The sequence below is a fragment of the Eurosta solidaginis genome, chromosome 2, assembly GCF_040869045.1.
Source record: "Eurosta solidaginis isolate ZX-2024a chromosome 2, ASM4086904v1, whole genome shotgun sequence".
In the NCBI taxonomy this organism is placed as follows: Eukaryota; Metazoa; Arthropoda; class Insecta; order Diptera; family Tephritidae; genus Eurosta; species Eurosta solidaginis.
In genome coordinates, this window is record NC_090320.1 from 86,501,125 (window position 1) to 86,523,422 (window position 22,298).

The 22,298-nt window shown below is 39.7% G+C and overlaps 2 long non-coding RNA genes across 3 annotated transcripts; both read right to left on the bottom strand.

Annotated features, from left to right (window-relative positions):
- Positions 1-16,088: 16,088 nt before the first annotated feature.
- LOC137242266 (uncharacterized) lies at positions 16,089-16,852 on the bottom strand. The gene is made up of 3 exons (XR_010950160.1): positions 16,749-16,852; positions 16,326-16,691; positions 16,089-16,262 (listed from the first exon to the last, which is right to left on the bottom strand). It is a non-coding gene; the product is annotated as an uncharacterized lncRNA (long non-coding RNA).
- A 109-nt stretch (positions 16,853-16,961) lies between these two features.
- Positions 16,962-17,818, bottom strand: LOC137242267 (uncharacterized). 2 transcript variants are annotated; one of them, XR_010950162.1, is made up of 4 exons: positions 17,732-17,818; positions 17,394-17,667; positions 17,189-17,331; positions 16,962-17,104 (listed from the first exon to the last, which is right to left on the bottom strand). It is a non-coding gene; the product is annotated as an uncharacterized lncRNA (long non-coding RNA). The 2 variants fall into 2 exon arrangements; XR_010950161.1 differs by having other exon boundaries at positions 17,394-17,804.
- Between the last annotated feature and the right edge of the window lie 4,480 nt (positions 17,819-22,298).

The window sequence follows — 22,298 nt, forward strand, 5'->3', positions numbered from 1 at the left end:
GCTATAGAAAGTTTCAAAAAAATATTCATACAAACTTTAAAGTACAAATGATTATTTTCTAATATATACATACCTATATATACCAATAATTTGAAAATACACGTTTATTTCCACACGTATATTTACACGTATATATAAGTGAAATGTGTTTGTGATTTTTTTTAAATTTTATATTTTTTTTTTTACAAAACATTATACATACTACTAAATTCCGAACTTCGCGAATTTAAATCATTTAAGGAACGTCCTGTTGTCCGTGCTTGACTCTATTAAAAAAAAAAAAAACACAAACACCGCCACAAATTAAACTCCCTTTTTTAAATTTCTGTGGCACGAAGAGTATTTCCATCTTCGAACTTTGCGAACGTTCCCTAAGCCTACAAATATTTTATACAGTTTTTTGGGTGAAAACCCAAGAGTTTGCATAAAATGCCTCTCAGTCCCCTAAAAACGTCCGAAACCGGGACAAAACCAAAAGACGGCCCAAAAGAAGAAACGGCCAAGGAAAGGGCAACATCCCCCCGCCCAAAATCCAAATCCGTTGACCCATCCGCGCAAAAGTTCATCGCGCAAACTGACAGTCTCATGAGATACTGTGCAAAATTTAACGAGCCACCGATTCAAGATCACACTGAGTCGTATCTCATGATCAACGACAAATCACTAGATGAATATTGGGCACGTCTTCAATCGGTTAACGATCTGGAATTTTCGAAACCAGACGAAAGTTGCCCTGAAGGCTTCAAGAGTTCAGTGAAAGGCAAACAATGCGCTTGCCTTGATACGTATGAAATGACCAAAGCAAAGATTGCCGATCAACTTTGGTTGATCAAAATGATGGCAACGTCAAGTCCACCACCCCGCGTGGAACAACCTCGGCTGAGGCAAACATTTACCTCAAAGTCCCAGCATGCGATACGGGGACCTTTTATGGTGGCTATGAAGAATGACCCGCTTTTCGTGATATGTTCACGGCGGTGTACATTAACCACCCAAGGCTCTCCCGTGCTCAGAAATTGTACCATCTCCGGTACAAAACGCAAGGCAAAGCCGGCTCCATCGTCAAACAATATTCCTTGAGCGATGATAACTTTGATCTTGCCTGGGAAGCTTTACGGTCACGATACGAAAGCAAGCGTATCTTGGTTGACAACCAGATCAAATCCTTGCTGACTCTTGCCACTATTCATTTCGAAAATATTGAGCAACTTCAGAGATTGCAAAATACAATCAACAACTGCCTATCAGTCCTTCACTCCCAAGGAGTTACGACAGACTGTTGGGATCCGATTCTGGTGTACATTTGTTCATCAAAGCTCCCCGAAACAACCCTGTCACTGTGGGAACAATCTCTCTCTTCTCGAAGAGATTTACCCTCATGGTCACAAATGAACGACTTTCTCACCCCGAGATATGAAGTCGTTGAAACAGTCAATAGGCTCCAACCAAGCAAACAAAAACCAGTCGCTCATCAAAATTCTGCGAAAAACAGGTCCTTCAGCAGGACGCAAACCCTTGTAGCAGAATCTAAAAAGGAAACTTGCCAATGTTGGAGCTCCCCACACCTTATTATTCAATTCAAGCGATTGTCTGTGCAAAACCGGACACAATTCGTAAAACAAGCTAAACTGTGCACAAATTGCCTTAACAGCACTCATATTATCAATGAGTGCACGAGCAAGTGGTCATGTTGGACATGTCATCAACGGCATCACACGCTTTTGCATGCGAACCCACAAGATCCATGTTCCACCTCGCGAACGAATGCATCAAACGTGCAGCACACAACTGCTGAGTCGACATCTCCCTTTCGACAAACGCAGAATAGCTCCGATTCTAGCGAGCTACCGTGTTGTTCAAAACACGCACCAGTTCAATCATGGCATGCAGCCAATGATAACCAAATTCTCCTTCCTACTGCTATGGTCGCAGTGGAACACGAAGGGGAATTATTTCAACTGAGGGCCCTTATCGATCAGGGCTTGGAAAGAACTTTCGTGAAACGGTTGAAACTACCATTGGAACATTCAAAGTTAGAAATCTGGCATGGGTGGACAAGTCGTACAAAAGTCCTCCAAGCTTTGTCCTTTGACACTGGTTGCATCCAAGGCCATGAAAAGGATAAAGGCTCATGCCATTGTGTTGCCGCAACTGACAAGGAATCTGCCAACATCCACCATTAATCGCAAAATTTGGCAGCAGTTCAAATTCCTTGAGCTCGCTGATCTGGAAGGTATAAAAAAGGTGTGCGGTAGCATACTTGCGCAACAAACCATTTTTGGTTGGATTCTCAGTGGTCCAATAACTGAAAATGGTATTCCATTCTCGACACAAGTCCAAATATCAAACGAGACACTCAGTTCTCAATTGAGAAAATTTTGGGAAGAGGAGGAAATTCCACAACCTCCACAGATATCCACAGAGGATCAGGCGTGTGAGCAGATATATGCAACAACCACGACACGTGCAACAAACGTTCGATGCATTGTGCGACTTCCATTCAAGGAAGAGTTTCCTGAAAAACTCTCCCTCGGCAAATCTCGCCCGGCTGCTCTGCAGCAGTTTTTCAGCATAGAGCGATCGCTTCAGAAAAAGGGGGAGTTAGGTACAATGTACAACTTCGAATGGCAAGGTCTTATCATTTTACTTGCCACATCATGCGGTAGTCAAACCAGATAAACACGAGGGCGACAAAGATTTTCAGCGAATCCTATTTCGCAAATCAGCCAACTCCAATGTTAGCGCTTTCAACCTAAAACCGGTTACATTTGGTGTCAATTGTGCACAATTTCTCGCATCGTTGCATCAACTATCCGATGACACAAAAGCGACATTCCCGTTGGCTGCAACAATTCTCAAGACGCAGACGTATATCGACGACATCCTTTCAGGAAGTCACACCATTGATAACGCCACTGAATCACTCGTTAAAATGATTAAAGCCCTAAAATCAGCTGGTTTCACACTAAAGAAATTAACGGCTAATCACCCGGCCATATTAGAACAGTTTCCGAAGGAGGATCTTTTGGACTCCAACTTCTTGCAATTTGAGAGCACTACCAATACCAAAACTCTTGGCATTCGATGTAACGCACTCACGGACAAATTTTCATACACCATTCTGCGGGAACACACCCAAAATGCGGTCACAAAGCGACACATTTTATATTCTGTTGCAAAACTTTTTGACCCGGCGGGATGGCTGTCGCCAGTTATGATCCAAGCCAAGATGCTTCTCCAAGAAATCTGGTTGGATGGCAGCGATTGGGATGAAAGCGCCAAGCCCGCAACATTATCAAAATGGCAACATTTCGCAGAAAATCTGCCAGCCATTTACCACATCGAAATCTCTCGATGGGTTAATGTCGTTCCAGAGCAAGATACCCAAATCCAAGGGGTCTGTGATGCCTGGAAAAAAGCATATTGCGCAGCTGTTTACATCCGCACATATGTGGGCAACCAAACAAAATCTTCTCTTTTCGTTGCGAAAGGCAAAGTTGCCCCCATAAAAACTGTAAGCTTACCCCGCTTAGAGCTATGTGGTCCAGTCCTACTCGCCAAACTGGCTTCAACTGTTCGAAAACAGCTCGACTTACAAGCATGCACCACATTCTTATGGTCAGATTCTGAGATTGTACTAGTCTGGCTAGAAAAATCTCCATCGACCTGGAATACTTATGTGGCAAACCGTACCTGTCAAATTCGCGAATATCTTCCTAGCGGCACTTGGCGCCATGTATCTAGCCAAGACAACACTTCTGATCTTGGCATACGTGGTTGTAGGCCGCATGATTTGATAGGCTCCTCCCTTTGGTGGCACAGACCATAATGGCTTTCTTGCCACATTTCGTCATGGCCAAAGCCGAAAGCAGGTAGCGCTTCTACACCCGAGAAACGCAAGGTCGAAGCATATCACGCACTCGAGGAAGAGGTCGATATTCTTCAACGTTTCTCCTCATACTCTCGAGCTCTCCGTGTGATTGCATACGTGTTCCGATTTGCAAACAATGCCAACAAATCAAAATGGGTGGCAACAACACATAATCCCCATCTGACCCATAAAGAGTTGCAACATGCCAAAACGCGGCTGGTGGCAATGGCACAATCTCGTCATTTCGCGGCGGAAAAGAACGCCCCACAAAACAAAATGCCAATTAGCAAAAAAGTTCCCTTCTGGCTCTTAACGCCCTTCTCGATGGAGACGACCTCCTACGTATCGGTGGCCGATTGGAACATTCTACATTACCATACAACGAGAAGCATCCAGTAATCCTTCCTCCGGATTCAAGGCTCTAGGGTGTTTACACAGCCTGCTTCTTCATGCAGGAATACGCTTAATGCTCCAAATGGTGAGGCAAGAGTACTATGTACGAAAACTAAAGCATCTTATAAAGAAATGCATTTTTCAATGCAAATCGTGCACGCTTTTCAAACAGAAAGCGCGCACGCAAATAATGGCACCGCTACCACCTGAGTGCTGCAATTTCTCGCTCTCCTTTTCCACAACAGGCGTAGACTTTGCAGGTCCATTCCAAATAAAAGCATGGGTTCTGGGCTCGACCACTATCATAAAAGGGTACGTGGCTGTAATCGTCTGTTTTTCCACAAAGGCAGTACACCTCGAACTATGCTCGGACCTTACCACCGAAGCCTTTCGAAGAGCATTCGCCCGATTCGTTGGCAGATGAGGTTATCCCTCAAAAATGATGAGCGACAATGGTAAAACGTTCATTGGCGCTCAACGCGCACTCGAACGCGACTTCGTTAAATTTCTTAACGAATGCTCCGCGGACATTGTGCAGAAATATGCCCCTAGGGAATAAAAATAAATAAATGTAAGGCGCGATAACCTACGAAGAGATCTAAGGCCGAGCTTCTCTTCCAATTTGCGTCGTGCTTCTCTTGATTTTCCCTACAAATTGGCCGGACGGGACCTACATGTTTTATGCCGACTCCGAACGGCATCTGCAAGGCAGATGAGTTTTCACTGAGAGCTTTTCATGGCAGAAATACACCCGGAGCGCTTGCCAAACACTGTCGAGGGGCGACCCTGCTTAGAAAAACTTTCTTCAAATTGAAAAACCTTATTTCTAAAATTTTGATGTTGTTTTACTCGGGGTGCGAACCCAGGGCATATGGTGTGATAGGCGGAGCACGCTACCATCACACCACGGTGGCCACCCCCAGGGAATAACCTGGCAGTATATTCCACCCAGTGTCCCTCATATGGGCGGCTTGTGGGAATCCGCAGTAAAAAGTTTTAAAACCCACTTCAAAAAACCGCTGCATCCCAAAAGTTTACATTCGAAGAATTCACGACGCTTTTGGTGCGTATTGAAGCAGTTCTCAATTCGAGGCCACTATCTTCACAATCCCAGAACCCAGCTGACGTCACAGCGCTCACTCCGGGCCACTTCTTTCGAGGTGCACCGCTATTAGCCATTCCTGAGCCAAACACGGAAGGGGAAAAACTCAAATCGCTTCATCACCAATTCAGTCGACGCTGGAAAGAGGAGATTATCTGAAGGACCTTCATAAACGCGATAAATGGCTAACGCCACAGCGAAATCCTCGCCCAGGCGACCTCGTCGTAATTAAAGAAAATTCGTTCCCACCCACCGAGCGGCGTCTGGGACGAATCAAGAACGTTCGCCTCGAGCCTGACAACCATGTTCGGAGGTTCGCAACTAAAATGGGCTTGTTATGCGCTTGTTATGCCTCTTAGTTAAACTGGAGCACTCTTCGCGTACAGCGCTATAACCTATATACGTCTTCCTCGTATAACTAACTTTCAGCATTAACTTTACGTTTATCCGCTGTATCCAACTACTTCTGGTTTCTCTCTCTGCTCTTGTACTTTCAGGATGACACCATCATGGCATCTCGACCAGCACGCCCACTGGCTCCCACGGCAGAGACCGATAATTGCCTCCAGTGTCGACTCTGCCATCGCTACCACGCGCTGCGGACCTGCCCGGCCTTTAAGGCGAAGCGGCCACCGCAGCGTGCTACAGTGGCCAGGGCACAGGGCTATTGCTATAATTGCTTAGCCCTCACACATACAACGGGTGAATTCGACTCCTGAGGGTGTGCAAAATGTGCGGTCTGGCGCATCACACAATGGGCCGAATAGTCAAAGTGGTCAAGGAAAGGCCCCAACGCGGCAAGCATCCAGGAAGCCGAAACCCAGGCCGAAAAAGAAGAAAGAAGAGAGGAAGTCCACCTGCGCCTGTACGGCACAAAAGGTGCACCCTTCGACCAAACCCGCGGCAACCTCCAAAGCCAAACGGGCGGTCAAGCGCACGATCGCACGCACCCAAGACAGTCTGCAAACGACGCAAGGCCAACGGCGCAATACCAGTCCCGCCTTGGATACCACCATCCGCGCCTTGCAGGAGCTGCAGAAGGTGCTTACAAGCACCTCCCTGCAGGGCGGGCAGGATGTCTAAGCCGCCTTCATAAATATTTAGACGGCGTCAAAATATGGGTGTGCGCAGCCGTGCGCGGCGAAGTAGAAGACACCAACGAGCGACCACTGCCATCGTCGTCAACGATATTTGGAAAAAGCAATCAAGTACTAATAGCGGGCAATCGCGGACGCGCTCCTGTTGTATATTTATATTCCATAATTTTATATATACATATTTGCTTTGAGTTTGGTAAAAAGTAAAAGGTTAAAGTTCGAAGTTGAAGTTCTAAATTAACTTATTATTCTTAAACTATTAAGAAATAAAATGAGTGAATTTTATAACGTTTTTAAAAGAAAAACAAAAGACCTTTTTATTTACGAAAGTAGTGCAGTGTGGCGAAGAGAGATCATCTGTTCACATAGCAACCGGCCGCATGGTCGCTGGCACATAAGCGTGGCTCATATAATGCACGCGTTTTGCTTGCTTGCTTGCCTGTGGGAACGTAATTATGTTGACATTGCTTAAGGGCCAATTGAGTTGGTGAATTTAATACCTTTTTGTAGATTTTATTTGTTTTGGATACTTTATGACTAAGAGACTTATTTTTTGTGGAATATGTTTGTAATATTTTGCGTTTTCTTCATTTTTATGAAATTTTCACGATTTTTATGTTAAGGTCCCAGTAATCGATCACATGGGAGATGGTTATGGATATGGGTATGGTTGCGACTATGGCGTTAGGGTTAAGGAAGTTTAAGTTTACACTTACGACTCAAGCAGAGCGTCGAATGCACTGCAGCGTGTTATGGATTCGCATCTATGATGGATCAGTAAGGAAGGCAGTCGGCATGATCTGGTGTTGCACAGTGGCAAGTCATGTCGGCTGGGCGGGGTCCTTGCCAACCTTGCTGTCCTGCGCCATAAAAAGAAAAAATTTCCTATTATGCCTATTCAAATCAACTGACAAAAAAGCGCACAGACGACTCCAAACGCTTATAATTCAAAATAAAACAACATCCGGTCGAATCGGATGCCACGGACAGACCGTTAAACATTCAAAAATTTAAAATTCAAAAAAAAAAAAACTAAACGCAACAAAATTTACCGAACCGGACATGACCGGTTACTAACTTTGAAATCAAAAGAATAAAAAAAAAAGCTGAAAATCAAAATGAAAGTAGGAAAGGGCCGAATATAACTTGGGGGCGCCGCGGGTGTTGTTGCGACGCCCGTTGCATAGCCCACCCTCAAAACCACGGCCACCGACGCACCTAAATTTTCGGTGGCCCCTTACCTGTATGCCTTATGTGCCTTCTAAATGAAAGGAGACCTCAGCATTCCCATTTACAATTTAGATTTATTGACAATTCATACTAATTAATAACTTATGCATTAAATTTTTAGAATTCTATCGAGAATTTCTAATTTTCACTTGTGAGGCTCGAGTTTACGTTTATTCCGAATTACATTTACATCGCATACAATTATTCGGATTCAACTCCTTATACATATGTCTTACAGCCTAATGGTTTCGTATATCGTGTAGAAAATATTTTGAATGTACTAAATACCTTTTGTTTTTTAATTACTAGTGCAATTACATTTATTCCGAATTACATTTACATCGCATACAATTATTCGAATTCAACTCCTTATATGTCTTACAGCCTAATGGTTTCGTATATCGTGTAGAAAATATTTTGAATGTACTAAATACCTTTTGTTTTTTTAATTACTAGTGCAATTACATTAAATTCATTTTTATGTATTTCATTTAATTTGGGGAATTCTTCCTCTTTTTTTTGTGCAAGGGTTCAGTCGCGACGTTATTTGAAAATACAAAAAGAAACGTCTGAAACGAGTTTATTGTTCCAGGTTCAAAAGGACATCAATCCCCAACCCTTGTTGCGTCTAGGTTACAACTCTCGCAGAAAGGCCTATGTCGCTGCTGTGTAATGCATTACCCATTTACATGGCGTTCGCAGGTAAGAGAAAAAAAATCTATGGTTCAGGGTGACTCCTTCAACTCTGTAACGTACTATATATATATGTATACCGGCGACACTATCCGCAACGGGATTTGAATAAAATGATTTGCAGAACTTTTACAATTTTTTACACAGGTGTATGTACGTCGCAAGCGGAGACAAAATTTTTTTGTAAAAAGGTCTCAATTGAAATTTATACTACATACCTACATCCAGGTATACTTTTAAATACGTAGCGAACGCACGCACAGAAGTATGTATGTCGCAAATAAGGCAAAAAGATTTCGTAAAAAGTCTTTAACGAAAGTTATATTAGATACTTGCATCTAGGTATACTTTTACACGTGTAGCAACCGTAGACATAGATGCGTATATGTCGCAATTAAGAAAAAAGGGGGGTTTAGAAATAATTTTTTAATGAAAGTTATTTTAGGTACCTGCATCCAGGTATATTTTTACGCGTGTAGCAAACGGACACATAGATGGTTGCATGTCGCGAATAAGAGAAAAAACGATTTTTGTAATAATTATTTAATCTAGGTATACTTCTACACGTGTAGCAAAACTAAATTTTATACCATACGCTTTAAATGAAATTTGTGTTAGATACCTGCATCTAGATATACTTTTAAACGTGTAGCAACGTACACGCCCTTACGTGGATGTAGGTATGTTGCAGGACTAAATTTTCATGCAACACGATTTAAAAGAAATTTATATTGGATACCTGCATCTAGGTATACTTTTAAACGTGTAGCAACGTACACGCCCTTACGTAGATGTAGGTATGTTGCAAGACTAAATTTCGTACAATAGATTTAAATGAGGTTAATCAAAACTTAATGTGACTTCCTTAATCTTAAGGTAACTAGAAAAGGTCTTTAAGTTCGTTGAAAGTACTTGAAATGAATTACAGTAATTTGGCACAAAAAGATAATTTTACATGGAGGCGACTAATTTTTTCCTGCATATTATCTAGTATAGTACCCTTGAATTGGAACTGACTCACCCGGTTTCAAACATTGCTGTTGCTTACTGTACGCGCTGGTAAGTTGTTACGCTGGGTGCTTCAGCAGGCCTATATGAGACGGCCCTGCTGGTTGCCGTTAATAACGTTGATGTTGCAGCGGCCTATAAGCGGCGGCCCTGGTGGTGGTGGTTGTCCAAAGCTGATGTGGCAGCGGCCTATATAAGACGGAATGCTGGTTGTCGTTAATACGATGATGTTGCCGCGGCCTAAAAGCGGCGGCCCTGCTGGTTGTGGTTGTCCAAAGCTGATGTGGCAGCGGCCTATATAAGACGGCCCTGCTGGTTGTCGTTAATACGTTGATGTTGCCGCGGCCTATAAGCGGCGGCCCTGCTGGTTGTGGTTGTCCAAAGCTGATGTGGCAGCGGCCTATAAAAGACGGCCCTGCTGGTTGTCGTTAATACGTTTATGCTGCCGCGGCCTGTAAGCGGCGGCCCTGCTGGTTGTGGTTGTCCAAAGCTGATGTGGCAGCGACCTATATAAGACGGCCCTGCTGGTTGTCGTTAACACGTTGATGTTGCCGCGGCCTATAAGCGGCGGCCCTGCTGGTTGTGGTTGTCCAAAGCTGATGTGGCAGCGGCCTATATAAGACGGCCCTGCTGGTTGTCGTTAATACGTTGATGTTGCCGCGGCCTATAAGCAGCGGCCCTGTTCTGGTTGTGTTTGTCCAAAGCTGATGTGGCAGCGGCCTATATAAGACGGCCCTGCTGGTTGTCGTTAATACGTTGATGTTGCCGCGGCCTATAAGCGGCAGCCCTGCTGGTTGTGGTTGTCCTAAAGCTGGTGTTGCAGCAGGCCTATATGCGGCGGCCCTGCTGGTTGTTACTACAGCTGGAGGTGGTACGTTTGGTTGGCTAGCGATATCGCTGGTGGTTGCGCGCGGTGTTGCACGCAATGGTGGTGTTAACGCGCGGTTGTTTGCGTGGTTAGTGGTGGTTGTGGAGGCGTTGGCAATGGTCGTTACCAAACGAATTATTACATACAATCATATACATGCTGTTGATAGCAAATTTGATCTCCAGCAATTTAGTTGGTCAGTGGTTATCATGAACCATACTATGTTAGCATTGTGAAATTGTGCAATTTGCCAAAATCAACGCCAACGATTCATTGAAAACTTTTAAAATTATTTCATCACTACATATATAACTCAAGGGATGGTAGACTTTGCAATACTTTTAAAAGACTGGTTCCATTCCGCTTTAGTAGCATATACATATATGTATGTGCATGGGTACACTGGTATCTTTTCTCTATTTTAATTTATTGCCGCAATTTTATTATCCCAACCTTTTCAGCATAGCTTTGGCAAACTATAAATCTCATTTTAGCAAATTTAAGTGTTTTGGATTAGTTTAAATGTAGAAATTTACTTGGTCGTAATAATTCACCCACGCGTGCCATCCACTTAATCCCTTTCTTTTTTCTTCAGATGGCCGCACCCACAATTGTATTCACATAAAAATTTTTCTTCTTCCATTCAGCGATGGAAAAACGCAGTTATCTCACTGTGGCGGCGATTATCGATTGGTTCATTGTTATCGTTAGCTCATCCCTACAGCACTATACATGTCGCGTTCCGGTTGTCAAACCTTTGTATTGATGTTACGTGAATGGAACGTAGAGAAAGCGTAAAACTTTGCAACTTTTGTGTGTTGTGGGAACGTCTTGCGCTAAATTAGGTAAAATTTTACCACCACGACAGTGCCTAATTGCCAATGCATCGGGTGTGTTTTGCGTTTGCCGTCTTCTTTTGACCATCTCTATGTCAGTACAATGAAACGAGTAACATCAGCTGATGAGATGAGCCACCTACACCATTGAGCCAGGTGTTATTGAAAATTCGTCAAAGTCATGGGAATTTTTGATGATGCCACCCGCACGAAATTAACAAAAAAAATGTTTTAACCACCCAGGCAGACATGAGTGAGGGTGAATCCTAACTTTTTCCTATCACTAGCCAACTGGTACGTTCCAAGGTTGACTCTCCCAAGTGGACCATAACAAACCTGCATCGCTTTGAAGACCTGACGATGAAGCGAACAGGAAACCTTTTCATATGTGGGAAGTCACTACCAGGAACCTCGATGCAAGCAACGTGGGGCACGACTCACCCCTAAGATAAGTCTCAAAGTTCTACCGCGAAGCTAGCCGGGCAACAAGGTCCATAAAAAAAAGTTAAGTCAATTCGTGAATTAATTTTGTTTCTTAGTTAAAAAGGCTTTGCGGCAATTAGACCTTTGTTTATGGGATATTTTTTTAAAAAGTCGAACGGTAAAAAAACGGGATTTATTAGCATACTTTTTTTCATTTTCACCCACTCACTCAAAAGTTAATAGGGTGGTAGTGCTATGTAGGCATCAAGTTAGTACTACCAGAGGTTATTTTTTAAAAAAGTCGAAAGGTAAATTTTTCGTTTCCACGGTGAAAACAGTAAAAAAACGGGAATTATTGGCATACTTTTTTTCATTTTCACCCACTCACTCAAAAGTTAATAGGGTGGTAATGTTATGTAGGCACCAAGTTAGCACTATCAGGGGATATTTTTTTTAAAAAGTCGAACGGTTATTGGCATACTTTTTTTTCATTTTCACCCACCCACTCAAAAGTTAATAGGGTGGTAGTGCTATGTAGGCATCAAGTTAGCACTACCAGGGGATATTTTTTTAAAAAGTCGAACGGTAAATTTTTCATTTCCACGGTGAAAAACGGTAAAAAACGGGAATTATTGGCATACTTTTTTTCATTTTCACCCACCCACTCAAAAGTTACTACGGTGGTAGTGCTATGTAGGCAACAAGTTAGCACTACCAGGGGTTATTTTTTAAAAAAGTCGAATTTTTCGTTTCCCCGGTGAAAAACGGTAAAAAAACGGGAATTATTGGCATACTTTTTTTAATTTTCATACACTCATTCAAAATTTAATAGGGTGGTAGTGCTATGTAGGCATCGAACGGTAAATTTTTCATTTCCACGGTGAAAAACGGTAAAAAGTCGGGAATTATTGGCATACTTTTTTTCATTTTCACCCACTCACTCAAAAGTTAATAGGGTGGTAGTGCTATGTAGGCAACAAGTTAGCACTACCAGGGGTTATTTTTTAAAAAAGTCGAACGGTAAATTTTTCGTTTCCACGGTGAAGAACGGTAAAAAAAAACGGGAATTATTGGCATACTTTTTTCATTTTCAGCCTCTCACTCAAAAGTTAATAGGGTGGTAGTGCTATGTAGGCATCAAGTTAGTACTACCAGGGGTTATTTTTAAAAAAATTCGAAAGGTAAATTTTTCGTTTCCACGGTGAAAACGGTAAAAAAACGGGAATTATTGGCATACTTTTTTCATTTCCACCCACCCACTCAAAAGTTAATAGGGTGGTAGTACTATGTAGGCATCAAGTTAGCACTACCAGGGGATATTTTTTAAAAAGTCGAACGGTAAATTTTTCATTTCCACGGTGAAAAACGGTAAAAAACCGTAATTATTGCATACTTTTTTTCATTTTCACCCACTCACTCAAAAGTTAATAGGGTGGTAGGCATCAAGTTAGCACTACCAGGGGATATTTTTTATAAAGTCGAACGGTAAATTTTTCATTTCCACGGTGAAAAACGGTAAAAAACGGGAATTATTGGCATACTTTTTTTTCATTTTCACCCACCCACTCAAAAGTTACTATGGTGGTAGTGCTATGTAGGCAACAATTTAGCACTACCAGTAGCCCGTTTCTGTATCCTTGCGATACGAATTATATCGCAAAAAGCAACCCTGATGCTTTGTTATCGCAAGGTAGTGTTTCTGTATGAGTGGTGAATATGTATTTTCGTTATTTCTTGCGATATTCATATCACTAGCTCCGAAGGTGGTGATAGCATACATTTTCTGTAATTTGAATTTTTTGTGTGCTAAGCAGCTTTTCATTTTTTCATTCTTGAGTTTGTCAATTTTAGCATTTAAAAAAGCTGCAACACCAAAAATATTTCACGGTGAACGTGTGAATACTTAATAGAGAGCAGAAATTTGTTTTTTGGGCGAGATTGAGCAGAAAAGCGAGGGATTGTCTCTGAAGAAGTGTGAATTTGGAGGAAGAAATATTGATCAATTTATTATATACATCTAAGAACTGTCCATACATATATCAGCAATGGAGTTGGATGCCAAGCTTTTAGTTTTAAAGAAAGTATTGCATAAAACTACGCTCATATGACGTGATGAACCAATTTTCGTATACGCCGTTTATTTGGACAGCGAAGTCGATATTAAATGGAAGATTTTACAGAAAAGCTTTTCCGGCACTTATACGAAATGATTAAGACCTTTTCTTGTTCTGTAAATATGCTGCACTTATACAGCGTGAACAAAAACGTAAAGGATTTTCTAAAAAATATACAAAAGAATTATAGGAAGGGGGACTTTCTGAGGTAAATGTACATAAATATTCTCGGTAAAAACGTCGAAACCCAAAGGTTCAAAATAAGTTCGGCAAGGCGAATGTTTTTTTGGATTGTGTCGTGAATCCAAATGTTTATTGCTGCTTGTTCATGTATACTAACATTTTATGTTTTTATTTGCAGACAAATGAAATAAAAGATGACCTAGAATTTTTGGATCTTACTAACCAAACTCCAAAAGTGACTTCAAGGGCGACTCCACAACCAAAGACAAACTCTACCGTACTCGACCCAGCTACATCTCAATCGAACCCACCTGGTTATAATACTTTCAGCGGTGCTTACGCCGAAAAGAAACATATGGAAGACCAAGACGAAAGGCAAAGAGAATTTAATAATGGGCAACAAAAATTAACTTGCGAAATTTTAAATTCGCTTAAAGCCATACACGAAACCCTCAAGTCAATAGAAATGTCGTTAAAACCACAGTCTATTAATGATTAAATTACCATTATACACATTCTCAAAAGCCATTACAACTTAAAAATGCCCAGCATCAGCGTTTTTCTATAAACTGGTTGAAAGAATATATCTCTAGCGACAGACAAAAAAAACCGTGGCCGTAGTCAAAAATATAGGACCAAATTTAAACACAAATATATGTAAATTTTATCTATTTTACGTTGTTTTGCCAATTTCTAAATTTTTTTTCATAATTTTATATCAACAAGCATAGTAATTAATTTTGAACACTCCAAATTCGAGAAACTTTTTAAGTCACCCCAAGCTTTAAAATTGTTTTCTTAGAAATCTTAAAAACTTTCTGAATATGCATTTTTTTAAGGCCCATTTCTCTATATAAATTTCTTTTGTTTGGGAGAATATGCTAAACACTTCAGAAAAAAAAATTGTCAAAATTAAGCAGAAATTTTAGGATTAAAGTTGAATTTTTTTTATCTAGTATTGATGGAATTCTGGTTTTCTGGAATTTTCTTGAAATTTGAATAAAGTGTTTCAAATTAATTGCAATGCTTTGTACATACATATAAATATCTATTTCATACAAAACTACTTATGAAATGAATTTGATGAAGAAATATTGAATATTGAAACAATAGTCGCAAAGTAGTTTATATAGTAGTGCATACATATTAATTATAATTAAATAAATCAGCATTCAAATAGATAACGTTTTCTTTTTTCTCTAACTCATTACACAATATTAATATAAACGTAATAACGCACCTGAAAACACATTACAACTTCCATTATATTTAATAATTATATTTACAAGAAAAAAATATCATTTATATATATAAATAATTATAGTTAAAAAATTGTTGTTCTTGTTGTTGTAGTGATAAGGTTGCTCCCCGAAGGCTTTGGGAGGTGTTATCGATGTGATGGTCCTTTGCCGGATACAGATCCGGTACCATAGCACAATTAAGGCGCTAGCCCGACCATCTCGGGAACGATTTATGTGGCCACATTAAACCTTCAGGCCATTCCCTCCCTCCCCACCCCAAGTTCCATGAGGAGCTTGGGGCGCCAGAGCCTCGTCTGTTAGTGAAATAGGATTCGCCGCGGATAGGTGACAATTGGGTTTGGAGAAGCTATATATTGCGCTGGCCACCTGAAGGGTTGCGCCACACAGCCCCTTGAATCTGGTATTTTAGTCGGCTCTTACGACAGGCATACCTACCGCGGGTATATTCTGATCCTCTAACCCGCTGGGGGTGTTCTGCGCATATACGTAATACTCCTATATTGCTACAAAAGGCTAGGTACATTCCCAAACATCAGAGTGCCGATATATTGACGTTTAAACGTTTTTGTTTTTGTATTCAACATTCGAATGTACCTAAATTTAAATTTTTTCTTGTCACACTTATGCTGCTACAATCACAAAAATTTTATAGACTATCTTGTTTTGATTTCGAATTCAAAACACATTGCGAGCATTTTCTATTAGCAATAGGAGTATTACATTTATGGTTCTGTGAGAACTTTATTGAATGGTCTCATTCTGTCTGCTGTGTATCATTTTATGCAACTTGTTTGCCTTTTTCACCTTGGTCGCTAATTTTGTTCTTGCTAGTCTAAATTGTACAATTATCCGTAGCCAATCAACGGCCAGTATCCTCTTTTCTACAATCCCAGGGAAACGTATTCGCCGGCCTGCAGCTCAACCAAATCCTTTTTACGATCTGGAAGGGAATGAAGAGGGTAGAAGGGTTAATGTGGTTTCCCGAGATGGTCGGGCAAGTACCTTAATGGTGGTATTTTCCAGAATGTACCGAATCAATATTCTGTCCACATCGACAACAGCAAAACTCCCGAAAATCTTCAAGGAGTCTCCTTATCGCTAGAGTGAAAATAGTTTTCGATCCGTGATCTTGAGCGGGAAGCTATTGTTATACTGGTCATTAGCACCGACTGTTGATTCTACCTTAACATTTTACAAATAATATCATTAACCATTTGTAAAGAGTCATATCCCGGTATTATTTACCCATCGGTTAAGAGCCAAAACTGATTCTTCGTCAGGATACTGGCCACCACGTTTCTCTGCATACTTCAATGTCAGCTTAGAACGAGCCAAGGGGTATCTATGCCAAGTTAAAACCTTGAATGCCAAGTTTTCACAACCCGGTAACGGATGAATATTAGTCATACTAAAGACCATATTACATTGGGTTAACCGCAGACAAGCACTTAATTCTGGCATATGATGTTTGCGCGCATAAGCATTATGTTCATACCAACGTTTTACAGCATTAAAAACATCTTTCTCGCACCGTACATGCAAATTGTCTCTTTCTATGATAGGTTGCAACTTTTTGGCGTCAAAATCTAAAAATTCACTGCTCTGGGTTACCTGCGAGATAATAAAACAATAAATTTAATGCTCAAATAATCGCACACGTTGATTTACATGCATACAGTTTTGTGTTTCGTAAGCCAGAATTTTTTCATTTAGTGTCTCACACTGAGTCTACTTCTCCAGACTATATGCTGGCTGCAATGTGAAATCGGTTATATTTTCTATTACAAAATCAGCAATTTGCAACAGCGCCTTTCAATTGTAGTATTAAAGCCGCTTTTAACAGCCGATCCACATTGTCAATGGTTATGAGCGTTTTGCCGGTATAGTAAAAGGTGATTAAGCGCTCGAAAGTGTCGCTGTCGATATTGGTGGTTTCTATAAGTGGACAAATCCCGTTGTCCCTTTTGAACAGTTCACCGAAATAAGGGCTTGCCGCCGATAGAATTAGACGATGAGTCGTAATTCTGTAAATACATATATAACAACCGTAGTTAATATATGTGACATACAAGCTGCAATAGCGTTAATTCAAATGAAAGTTTACTTACAAGGAAGATGGATTTGTTAATTTGAATGTCACATCAACTAAACTCTGGTCGTCAAAAAGTTCATATATTTGAAACAAAAGGTTTTCAATAAAGTACTTGGCTCCATCTGAGGCGTTGTCGTGTGATGTTACATGCTGCCATTGCTATTGCGTCAGGAAGTATAGTTTTTTTGTAATTTTGAATTTTAGAATGTTAGATTACTTACTTGGGTACTCCGTGGTGTATGCTTTTAGTTCGGAAGGTTGTCGTTGTTATATTTATGGACGTTATTGAAGTAGTTGCAATATATCCAGGAATTGCCCGATCGAGATAAAAAACTGTATTTTTTCCGGTTTTGGGAATTGAATATTCCAATTCCAATAGCTGGCAAGAGGACGCTTAGATTGTCTCTTAAATCGCAAGATTAACAAACGTATAAGGGTAATATACTTGCAACATTCAGACGTGCCTAAGCAGCTAACACGTCGCAAAGTAAATACCTGTAGCACAATATTTTTCTTTTATTATTATAGTCAAGGGATGATTGTAAATCACTTATAATACCAGTTTAAGCAAAAGTTCACAATTTATATAATGAATCTTGAACTTCTTCACTAGCTATTAAAAAGAATTTGTGTTTGTTATTATATCTTTTTCGCTATTGGTGACAGATCCTATGTTCCATTTCGATTGTTCCATCGATATGATAAAAACTCACCACTATTATATCGCTAGTTGAATTGAGTGCGTTACAGAAACACTTTTCATATCGAAAGCGATACGTGCCTTGCGATAGCAAATCGTTCGTTATTATAACGCAAGGTTACAGAAACGGGCTACAGGGGTTATTTTTTAAAAAAGTCGAACGGTAAATTTTTCATTTCCACGGTGAAGAACGATAAAAAGACGGGAATTATTGGCATACTTTTTTTTTAATTTTCACCCACTCACTCGAAAGTTAATAGGGTGGTAGTGTTATGTAAACATCAAGTTAGCACTACCAGGGAATATTTTTTAAAAAGTCGAACGGTACATTTTTCATTTCCACGGTGAAAAACGGTAAAAAAACGGGAATTATTGGCATACTTTTTTCATTTTCACCCACTCACTCAAAAGTTAATTGGGTGGTAGTGCTATGTAGGCATCAAGTTCGTACTACCAGGGGGTAGTTTTTTTTAAAAGTCGAACGGTAAATTTTTCATTTCCACGGTGAAAAACGGTAAAAAAAACGGGAATTATTGGCATATTTTTTTTTCATTTTCACCCACCCACTCAAAAGTTGGTAGGGTGGTAGTGCTATGTAGGCAACAATTTAGCACTACCAGTGGTTATTTTTTAAAAAAGTCGAACGGTAAATTTTTCGTTTCCATGGTGAAAAACGGTAAAAAAACGGGAATTATTGGCATACTTTTTTTCATTTTCACCCACTCATTCAAAAGTTAATAGGGTGGTAGTGCTATGTAGACATCAAGTTAGTACTACCAGAGGGTATTTTTTACAAAAGTCGAACGGTATATTTTTCATTTCCACGGTGAAAAACGGCAAAAAAACGGGAATTATTGGCATACTTTTTTTTCATTTTCACCCACTCACTCAAAAGTTAATAGGGTGGTAGTGCTATGTAGGCATCAAGTTAGTACTACCAGGGGTTATTTTTTAAAAATGTCGAACGGTAAATTTTTCATTTCCACGGTGAAAACGGTGTAGGCAACAAGTTAGCACTACCAGGGGTTATTTTTTAAAAAAGTCGACGGTAAATTTTTCGTTTCCACGGTGAAAAACGGTAAAAAAAAACGGGAATTATTGGCATACTTTTTTCATTTTCAGCCTCTCACTCAAAAGTTAATAGGGTGGTAGTGCTATGTAGGCATCAAGTTAGCACTACCAGGGGATATTTTTTAAAAAGTCGAACGGTAAATTTTTCATTTCCACGGTGAAAAACGGTAAAAAACGGGAATTATTGCATACTTTTTTTCATTTTCACCCACTCACTCAAAAGTTAATAGGGTGGTAGTACTATGTAGGCATCAAGTTAGCACTACCAGGGGATATTTTTTATAAAGTCGAACGGTAAATTTTTCATTTCCACGGTGAAAAACGGTAAAAAAACGGCAATTATTGGCATACTTTTTTTTCATTTTCACCCACTCACTCAAAAGTCAATAGGGTGGTAGTGCTATGTAGGCATCAAGTTAGTACTACCAGGGGTTATTTTTTAAAAAAGTCGAAAGGTAAATTTTTCGTTTCCACGGTGAAAACGGTAAAAAAACGGAAATTATTGGCATACTTTTTTTCATTTTCACCCACTCATTCAAAAGTTAATAGGGTGGTAGTGTTATGTAGGCATCAAGGTAGCACTACCAGGTGATATTTTTTTAAAAAGTCGAACGGTAAAAAAACGGGAATTATTGGCATACTCTTTTTTCATTTTCACCCACTCACTCAAAAGTTAATAGGGTGGTAGTGCTATGTAGGCATCAAGTTAGTACTACCAGGGGTTATTTTTTAAAAAAATCGAAAGGTAAATTTTTCGTTTCCACGGTGAAAACGGTAAAAAAACGGGAATTATTGCCGTACTTTTTTTTCATTTTCACCCACTCACTCAAAAGTTAATAGGGTGGTAGTGTTATGTAGGCACCAAGTTAGCACTATCAGGGGATATTTTTTTAAAAAGTCGAACGGTAAAAAAAACGGGAATTATTGGCATACTTTTTTTTCATTTTCACCCACTCACTCAAAAGTTAATAGGGTGGTAGTGCTATGTAGGCATCAAGTTAGCACTACCAGGGATTATTTTTTTAAAAAGTCGAACGGTAAATTTTTCATTTCCACGGTGAAAAACGGTAAAAAAAACGGAAATTATTGGCATACGTTTTTTCATTTTCACCCACTCACTCAAAAGTTACTAGGGTGGTAGTTCTATGTAGGCAACAAGTTAGCACTACCAGGGGTTATTTTTTAAAAAAGTCGAACGGTAAATTTTTCGTTTCCATGGTGAAAAACGGTAAAAAAACGGGAATTATTGGCATACTTTTTTTCATTTTCATACACTCATTCAAAAGTTAATAGGGTGGTAGTGCTATGTAGGCATCAAGTTAGTACTACCAGGGGGTATTTTTTACAAAAGTCGAACGGTATATTTTTCATTTCCACGGTGAAAAACGGCAAAAAAACGGGAATTATTGGCATACTTTTTTTTCATTTTCACCCACTCACTCAAAAGTTAATAGGGTGGTAGTGCTATGTAGGCATCAAGTTAGTACTACCAGGGATTATTTTTTAAAATGTCGAACGGTAAATTTTTCATTTCCACGGTGAAAAACGGTAAAAAGACGGGAATTATTGGCATACTTTTTTTCATTTTCACCCACTCACTCAAAAGTTAATAGGGTGGTAGTGCTACGTAGGCATCAAGTTAGCACTACCAGCGGATATTTTTTTAAAAATTTGAACGGTTAATTTTTCATTTCCACGGTGAAAAACGGTAAAAAACGGGAATTATTGGCATACTTTTTTCATTTTCATCCACTCACTCAAAAGTTAATAGGGTGGTAGTGCTATGTAGGCATCAAGTTAGTACTACCAGGGGTTATTTTTTCAAAAAGTCGAACGGTAAATTTTTCATTTCCACGGTGAAAAACGGTCAAAAAAAACAGGAATTGTTGGCATACATTTTTTCATTTTCACCCACTCACTCAAAAGTTAATAGGGTGGTAGTGCTATGTAGGCATCAAGTTAGTACCAGGGGTTATTTTTTAAAAAAGGCGAAAGGTAGATTTTTCGTTTCCACGGTGAAAACGGTAAAAAAAACGGGAATTATTGGCATACTTTTTTTTATTTTCACCCACTCACTCAAAAGTTAATAGGGTGGTAGTGCTATGTAGGCAACAAGTTAGCACTACCAGGGGTTATTTTTTAAAAAAGTCGAACGGTAAATTTTTCGTTTCCACGGTGAAAAACGGTAAAAAAAACGGGAATTATTGGCATACTTTTTTCATTTTCAGCCTCTCACTCAAAAGTTAATAGGGTGGTAGTGCTATGTAGGCATCAAGTTAGTACTACCAGGGGTTATTTTTTAAAAATGTCGAACGGTAAACTTTTCATTTCCACGGTGAAAAACGGTAAAAAACGGGAATTATTGGCATACTTTTTTCATTTTAATCCACTCACTCAAAAGTTAATAGGGTGGTAGTGCTATGTAGGCATCAAGTTAGTACTACCAGGGGTTATTTTTTAAAAATGTCGAACGGTAAATTTTTCATTTCCACGGTGAAAAACGGTAAAAATACGGAAATTATTGGCATACTTTTTTTCATTTTCACCCACTCACTCAAAAGTTAATAGGGTGGTAGTGCTATGTAGGCAACAAGTTAGCACTACCAGGGGATATTTTTTAAAAAAGTCGAACGGTAAATTTTTCGTTTCCACGGTGAAAAACGGTAAAAAAAAACGGGAATTATTGGCATACTTTTTTCATTTTCAGCCTCTCACTCAAAAGTTAATAGGGTCGGTAGTGCTATGTAGGCATCAAGTTAGCACTACCAGGGGATATTTTTTAAAAAGTCGAACGGTAAATTTTTCATTTCCACGGTGAAAAACGGTAAAAAACGGGAATTATTGCATACTTTTTTTCATTTTCACCCACTCACTCAAAAGTTAATAGGGTGGTAGTACTATGTAGGCATCAAGTTAGCACTACCAGGGGATATTTTTTATAAAGTCGAACGGTAAATTTTTCATTTCCACGGTGAAAAACGGTAAAAAAACGGGAATTATTGGCATACTTTTTTTTCATTTTCACCCACTCACTCAAAAGTCAATAGGGTGGTAGTTCTATGTAGGCATCAAGTTAGTTCTACCAGGGGTTATTTTTTAAAAAAGTCGAAAGGTAAATTTTTCGTTTCCACGGTGAAAACGGTAAAAAAAACGGAAATTATTGGCATACTTTTTTTCATTTTCACCCACTCACTCAAAAGTTAATAGGGTGGTAGTGTTATGTAGGCATCAAGGTAGCACTACCAGGTGATATTTTTTTAAAAAGTCGAACGGTAAAAAAACGGGAATTATTGGCATACTCTTTTTTCATTTTCACCCACTCACTCAAAAGTTAATAGGGTGGTAGTGCTATGTA